Source organism: Orycteropus afer, unplaced genomic scaffold, assembly GCF_000298275.1.
Source record: "Orycteropus afer afer isolate SDZICR_OR568_19922 unplaced genomic scaffold, OryAfe1.0 scaffold00108, whole genome shotgun sequence".
Classification (NCBI taxonomy): domain Eukaryota; kingdom Metazoa; phylum Chordata; class Mammalia; order Tubulidentata; family Orycteropodidae; genus Orycteropus; species Orycteropus afer.
Window position 1 is genome coordinate 3,926,487 of NW_006921695.1, and position 8,412 is coordinate 3,934,898.

The window sequence follows — 8,412 nt, forward strand, 5'->3', positions numbered from 1 at the left end:
TTGCCTATGCAAAAGTGTTTGATTGTGTGGTTCATAACAAATTATGGTTAATAACATTTAGAAGAATGGGAATTCCAGAACACTTAATTGTATTCATGAGGAACCTGTACATAGACCAGGAGACTGTTGTTCAAACAGAACAAGGGGGCATTGCATGGTTTAAAATCAAGAATGGAGTGTGTCAGGGTTGTATCTTTTCATCATACTTATTCAATTTGTATGGTGACCAAAAAATCTGAGAAACTGGACTATATGAAGATCATGGCATGAGGATTGGAGGAAGAATCATTAACAACCTGCAATACACTGACAGCACAACTTTGCTTGCTGAAAGTGAAGATGACTTAAAACACTTACTGATGAAGGTTGAAAAATACAATCTGCAGTATAGATTATATTTCAATATAAAGAAAACATAAATCCTCACAACTGGACCTATAAGCAGTATCATGATAAGTGGAGAAAAGTATGAAGTTGTCAAAGACTTCACATTGCTTGGTTCTACAATTGACGCCAATGAAGGCAGCAGTCAGGACATCAGACAATGTATAGCACTGGGCAAATTGGCTGCAAAGCACCTCTTTCAAGTGCTGAAGAGCAAAGATACCTCCTTGAGAACTAAGGTGTGCCTGACCCAAGCCATGATATTTTCAATCGCCTCATATGCATGTGAGAGCTGGACAATGAATAAAGAAGATTGAAGAAGAGTGAATGCTTTTGAGTTCAGGTGGCGAAGAATGCTGAAAGTACCATGAACTGCAAAAAAAAAAAAACACTAAAAAAATCTATTCTAGAGGAAATGCTGCTGGAGTGCTCCTTGGAAAAGGCCCTCGACAAGATGGATTGACACAGTGGCTGCGGCGATGGGCTCAAGTGTAGCAATGATCGTGGAGCTGGAGCAGGACTGGGCAATGTTTCATTCTGCTGTGCATGGGGTCTCTATGAGTTGGAGATGACTCCATGGCATGTAACAACAACATCAAATAGCTTGTGTAAGTTAGAAATAACTTCATGAATTAGCCAAAAGTGTAATTCTGTCATAGGCAATAATTGCATGTTTGAGTAGAGAATATTGTTATTGTTGTTAGGTCCCGTCAAGTTGGCTCCAACTCATAGTGACCCAGTGTGCAACAGAGTGAAACATTGCCAGATCGAATGCCATCCTAAAAATCCTTGTAATCCTTGAGCCCATCCTTGCAGCCATTGTGTCAATCCATTTTGTTGAGGGTCTTTCCCTTTTTCACTGACTCTCCACTTTACCAAGCATGATATCCTTCTCCATGGAGAGGTCCCTTCTGACAACATGACCAAAATAGGTGGGACAAGTCTGGCTATTCCAACATGCAAGAAGCATTCCAGCTGTACTTCCTCCAGGCCAGAAATTGCTATCTTTATTCCTGCAGATTATAATTCCCTAAAAGAGAAAGCTTGTTCTATTGCTTGATTTCTGAAAGAATTCTGTTTGGCAACAATCTTTTATTACTCTTGCCTGATTGAGAAAACATAGAACTGAGGACATGGTTTTGTTAAAAGGATAGTTGAAAGTTAAATATTAAATGCATTTAAGAGTTTCTGTTTATTGTCTGGAGGTGGTTGACAGAGTGAAGTCATTTGAAAGCTCATTTAATAACTCTGACAGAATATTGGGAAATTAGTACTGCCTTGTCTTACCATTGCTTTTATATTATTAACAGATTTATCATTGGCCTTAAACATAATTCTAGAAATGATAATTATTAGAGCAGGAAGAATGCACAATTTTTTCCACATCACCAGTATTTTACTGCCTAACAATCATGTTCTCATATGTATTTATTGTTGTTGTTAGGTGCTGCAAACCACCAAAGTAAAACAAACTGACAGATGAATGGTGGGTATGTATTTATTAGATTCATATAATAACATAAAGACATATGTTAGAGATAATATATTTCATATTTAAAAAGCTATGTTTTCAAACAGCACAGCCATGGATATCATACAGAGATATAAATTGAAAGGATTGATGGATGGTTGGTGTTAAGTAACAAATACTGAATATGGAAGGAAACAAAGTGAAGGCACAGAGGAAAAAAAATTTTCAAGAGAAATAATTATCTAGTGTTCTTTCATAAAAGACAGCTTAACATTTGTGAGAAAATTGGAGAATATCTTCTCTAGCAACAACAAATAATTAAAATAAATCCTTGCTCTGCTGGTGAGTAAATGTAAATTATCAGAGAAAAGACCCTCTTTGATATAACACAAATGAAAGACATGAATAATTCTTATAGCTTCACAAATAAGCCAATAAGAATAATGGATAAAAATTATTATGGATTGAATTACACCCCTAGAAAGGAATATGCAAGTCATAACCCTTGTATCTGTAAATATAAACCTGTTTGGACATAGGAGTTTTCTTTTATTATGTTATAAAGTCAGGCCACAGAAGAATGGGTCCAACACCTAATTACTTCTGAGTAGTGTCTTATGGAAAGAGCAGAATAGATACATAAACACTTACAAGGAAGAGATAGATATTAAGGAATGTCAAAGGATAACACGAAACTCCAGAAAATGTCATGACAAAATTTGTGCCTGTTAAGAACAGAAATTTATTTCCTCACAGTTGCGGTTAGATGTCCCAATCAAGGCCTTGGTCATGTTAGTTACCCTGGGTATTCCCTGAAATATCATTCACATTCTTGTATATCAAATATTGTTAAGATTTAACAGTATATTCTGGATGGTATGGTTATCATAAGTTTCCTTTTAAATTATATATTCTGTTTTGCTCTTATTGTTGAGGAGTTCAGTTGTTCATCAAATTCTGCTCTCTTCATACAAACTGTAAACTAGTTGCCTAACTAATTATTACATTTCCTGCTGATTTCCCACTTATGTCTTTTATTACCACTTGCAGTAGCCATTAGACTTGTCATTGACCATTGAAATGCAAGTGGAAGTGACATGTGTCACATGTGTCACTTTAGAGCTAAGATTTTCAAGAACTGGGTATGCCTCCTTCATAATCTGTCCCCTTCTGTTGGTTAATTGTTCATGATAAATAGGTCCTTCAGGATGGGACAACAGGATGAAAGGAGCTTAGGTATCTGTGATGTAGTAAATTACATAGTACTTCTTTTCTAGCCATAAGTCTTTGTAAACTCTGAGGTGGAATTTGCCGTGAGCAACTGAGTAGCTCCTGATTGTTAAAATTATCCACCTGGAATATTTCTGTTGGTAGCAGCACAAAGTAATTTTCTGGGAAGTTTTCTCACAGGTGTATAAGATTCTGATGTTGGGATTGGTTAGTTTGGCCACTCTACCAGGCTCAGAATGAGCCCTCCTAGAGTCAGAAGGAGTCTCTCTGACTGTGGGCTGAGAAAGATGTGCTGCTGAGAGAAACACACTCCTGAGAGACATGTACTTGCTGAGAGACAGATGCGAGAGACACATACTGCTGAGAGAGAAACTGCTGGATGCTAAGTGAGACAGCTGGCCACATGAGACGACGGAGTGCATTTTTGAACTAGAATTGTAGCCTGTTGCTTCCCTAATAAACCCCATAATCTGTGAGTTCTGTGTGGCCACTGCAGTGCATTATCAAACCCAGCAGAGAGGTGGTGGGTGCTATGGGAGGAACGGTTGGTGAAAGAGCTGGAGGGAGGCAGCATGTCTGGCCTTGCAGGAATAGGCCTTGGGCTACAATGGTGATTCTGTTTTCCTCTTGTGGGGTTAGAGGACATCAGATGACACTTCCCCGTTCCTTTGGCAGTACCTAAAAGGCAGCATGGATGAGAGCTACTACTTCAACCTGAAAACCTTGCCCCAAAGAGAATTATGAAAGAAATAGAAACTTCCAGTTTATTGAGCCTCTCTGTTTGGTTCTGTGTTTTATGGGAATTTTCACACCTTAACCAATGGTACTTTCTTATTCATTCTTATAGCAAACTGTAAATCACCAAATTCAATGCTTTCTAAATTGTAATTTCTATAAGATGAGTGTGTAATTTGTGCATTTCTGAGAATCTATAGTGAGTGTCACTTTGAAAGTATTTAATAAACATTTGTTGAATGAAAGAAGGAAACATTTTAGAATATACTAAAAAAAATGTGTTTAGTTTTCTCTGATTCATAAGCAAACATATGGCTGGTATGTTTTTAAGGAATATCTAGCTTTAAATTTCAACCCAACTGAAATGTTTCTCCTCATGGCTTCCTGACAGAACATTTCCAGCTGTTTGAATGCTGCATAGCAAAGCTCTGACAGCTTTTATAGCAAGAGTCAATATTAGTTAATAATCCATCTGCAATTGCAAATATTGAGTTTCATCACAGTGACAACATATTCCTTCTGCTACTATTTCCTTTGGGACTAGTGCTGCTGAATTTTAGAATTCACAGCTAGTCCTAGAGTTGTGACTGTATAAATCCCTTTTAGTCATTCATTATTCTTTCCTACTCAACGTGTTTTAATTAATTTACAATAAATGCTCTAAAAATACTGAAAATTTTCTATTTTTAATTTAGATCTTGTAGGAAATAAGTTCTCTTATTTTCTGAAATCAAGCCATCTGTCTATGCATTGGATGATTTATTTTAGTTTGAAATTTTCATTTTTTAGCTCCGTCAATGATTTAAACTACATTTTCATTCTATAACAAAATAAAATTGAAATAGATGAAAGTGAAATCAGGGATGACCACACTCACGGACCACAATGTAATCCCTGGGGCATCTTGCCATGTGAGTATATGAACATATTTTCTTGGAAATTATGAAAAAGTAACACTACTTTTAATAAGTTATTAAAGGAAGCTGGAAAATTTTTGAAATTTGGTGGATTAATCACTCTTTTCAGAACTGCAGAGAATATTGTATGGTAAGTATGATTAGAATTCTAACTTGTTCTTGCACATCAGCAAGTTTTTTAAAAAATACATTTATTGAAATATAATGTATGTACAGTGAGATACACAAAACTAAAGTGACATGAGTATATATATATATATATTTTTTTTTTTTTCCTGCAATGTTTCCTTCCCTCCCCTCTCACCCCTGGTAACCAACAAAGACAGCTTCCTTGCACACATGAAACTTTCCTTGACTTTTTCCAATAATGAACTAATACTATATTTGTCCTTCTGTGATTGACTTATTTCACTCAGCATGATGGCCTTCAAGTTCATCCATGTTATCCAGTGTTTTGCAGATTCTACATTATTCTTTAGTGTGCATAGTTTTCTATTGTGTGCATGTACCATAGTTTGGTTATTCATTCTTCTGTAAAGGGCACATAGGTTATTTCCATCTTTTTGCTACTGTAAATAACACTGTGATGAATATGGATGTGCATATATCTGTTCTTGTCTTGGCTATCATTACTTTAGGATATATACCTAGTAATGGGATTGCTGGGTCAAATGGTATTTCTCAATCCAGCTTTTTAAGGAATCATCATACTGTTTTCCATAGTGGTTGTATCATGTGACAGTTCCACCAGCAGTGTATGACAGTCCTAATCTCTCCACATCCTTGGCAGCATTTGCTATTTTCTGTCTTGTGGAACTTAGCCATTAGTGCTGGGATGAGATGATATCTCACTGTTGTTTTGATTTGCATCTCTCTAATGGCTAATGATCATAAGCATATCTTCATGTATTTGCTAGCTACCTGAATATCCTCTTTGGTGAAATATCTATTCTTTAATTGGATTGTTAATCTTTTTGTTGTTGAGGTATTGGAGTTTTCTATAAATTTTAGAGATAAATGCCTTGTCAGATATGTAATTATCAACAAGTATGAATTTGTTGTTGTCATTTTGTTAAGTGCTTTTTTGTGGTGCTCCTGATTTTTTTGTTCCATATAATTTTCTGTGTAGAGCTTGTTTTGTTTATGAGTCATGTTATCACTTCCTTCATTGCTATTGTTTTAGTATTTGCAAGGAGCTCTGGTAGCATAGTGCCTAAGGCACTTGACTGCTCACCAGAAGGCTGGCGGTTCAAACCCATCAGCCACTCCTCGGAAGGAAAGTTGGGCAATCCTACTTCCATAGTGATACTGCCTTGGAAACCCAAGGAGGGGTCGCTATGAGTCAGGGCCGACTCGATGGCAAACAACAACAACAACAACAAATATTTGTGCTGGTCCTCTTTTTACTTTGACTTGAAGGCTTATCGTTTTTCTTTGAGGTTACCCTGTGATTTATAATTTTCTTCACAAGTTTAGAACAGTCCATTCTATCTTGCAGTTTTCTCAACCTTCCTACGATTTAGAAGTTTTGTAATTATGCAATTTTTCCCTCTTTTTGATTTGTGGTTGTCCTCATTTGCCAATTGATGTCTCTGGTTCCCTGTTTACAATCTTGTAGGCTTATTTACTTTGGATACTTCTCTAACTGGGTTAGTTTATGGGTTATGCCATCATGTGGGTTAATGGTTGGTTATTGTTTGCTGCTGTTAGTTCTCTGTCCAAAGGACTCCCTTCAGCATCTCTTGTAAGATTGGTCTGGTTTTAACAAATTGCCTTAATTTCTGCTTATAAGGAAATGTCCTAATTTCACCATCATATTTGAAGGACAATTTGGCTGGGTATATATTTCTTGGTTGGAAATTTTCCTCTTTCTGGGTTTTATATATACCACCCAATTGTCTTCTCGCCTGGATGGTTTCTGCCAAGAAATCCGAGCTGCATCTTATTGGTTGCCCCTTGTAGGTAACTTTTCATTTTTCCCATCCTGGTTTCTTTCTTTGTCTTTGGTTTTGGTGAGTTTGATAATGATATGTTTTGGTGATTTTCTTTTGGAGTCTATCCTGTTTGGGGTTTGATGGACTTCTTGAATGGATATATTCTCATCTTTCATCATACCAGGGAAATTCTCTCCAACAAGTCTTTGACAGTTTTCTCTTTGATTTTCTTTGTCTCTTCCCATTCTGGAATTATGATTACATACAGGCTATTCCTTTTGATGGTATCCCATATGAACCTTAGGCTTTCCTCATTTTGTTTTGGTCTTCTTTATAATTGATCCCTTTCCAAACAAGTATTGAGGTATGTGTTCTCAATCTCACTAATTCTGGCTTCCATTGTTTCAATTATCTTCCTTTGCCTGTTCAATGTGTTATCTGTTTCTGAAAATTTAGTATTAATCTTCTGGATTTCTATGTGTAGGTTTAGTATCAGTTTTAATTTTTCATTTACTTTGTCATTTTGTTCTTGTATTGTTTTTCAAAACTGTTCTAGGGTTTTTCTGTGTTTTCTTCCATTTTGTTAGTGTTTTCCTTGATCTGTCTCTCAATCCATGGAAGGTACCTAAATATCATTCTTTTGACTTCTTATCAGGGAGTTCCAATGCTGCGTCTAAATCTGGGATATATTTTGGGTCTGTATCTTGATCCATTGTTTCTCCTGGTTTATCTTTCTTCTTTGTATGGACTGTGATGCTTTGTTCCCTCTGAGGCATTGTGACATTTTTGTGTTTATATTTAACTAGTGATTGCATGTTGGAGAGACTTGCCCACGATTTTCATTTTTGTTTTGTTTGGATGTTATCTATGTAAGCAGGGTACCGTGCTTCTCTGTTTGGTAGTTGGCAGCACTTATACTCATCACCTGTCTCCTTTCCCATTGTCAGCCTCCATATGTCTCTGTTGTCTGTGGCAAAGGGAGCCTCTTCTTAGGTCCGGTTTTCATTGAAATTTTTCCAATAGTTGGTGCCTAACCACTTCTGTGTGTTTCCTTTCAAATCTCAGGGCTCCAGGATTATCTTCTGTATCTCTGTCAATTGGTTTCTCTTTTCTTTGTTGAAACTCTGTGTAGCTTGTCTACCTATTCTGCCATCTTACTGGAAGTCTTCCCACAAAGCAGCAAGTTTTATAATATTATTTTTCTATTTCCATAGTGATACCACCTCAGAAACAAAAGGAGGGGTCGCTATGAGTTGGGTCTGACTCGATGGCACATAACAACAACAGCAACAATATTCAAATAGCATGAACTAAAATTCAGATTCCATATAATTGTACTTCAAGAAAATAATTTCAGTTCATGTGACTCAGATTAAAGGCTGCAGGAACAAATAAGTAATAATATTTATGCAGTCAATTATTTCCTTTAGCAGATATTAAAATCAAACAAGCAAACAAGAAACACCCAATTGCCTGTATCTACCAAGTTTTACAAATTCAAAGTGGATTCAGAAGAGGGCATGAAACAAGGTATATCATTGCTGATGTCAGGTGGATCTTTGCTGATAGCACAAAATACCAGGAAGATGTTTACTTGTGTTTCATTGACTATGCAAAGGCATTTGACTCTGTGGTTGATAATTGTTGTTGTTGTTGTTAAGTGCCGTCGAGTCGTTTCCGACTCATAGCGACCCCATGCACAGCAGAACGAAACACTGCCTGATCCCGCACCAGCCCCACA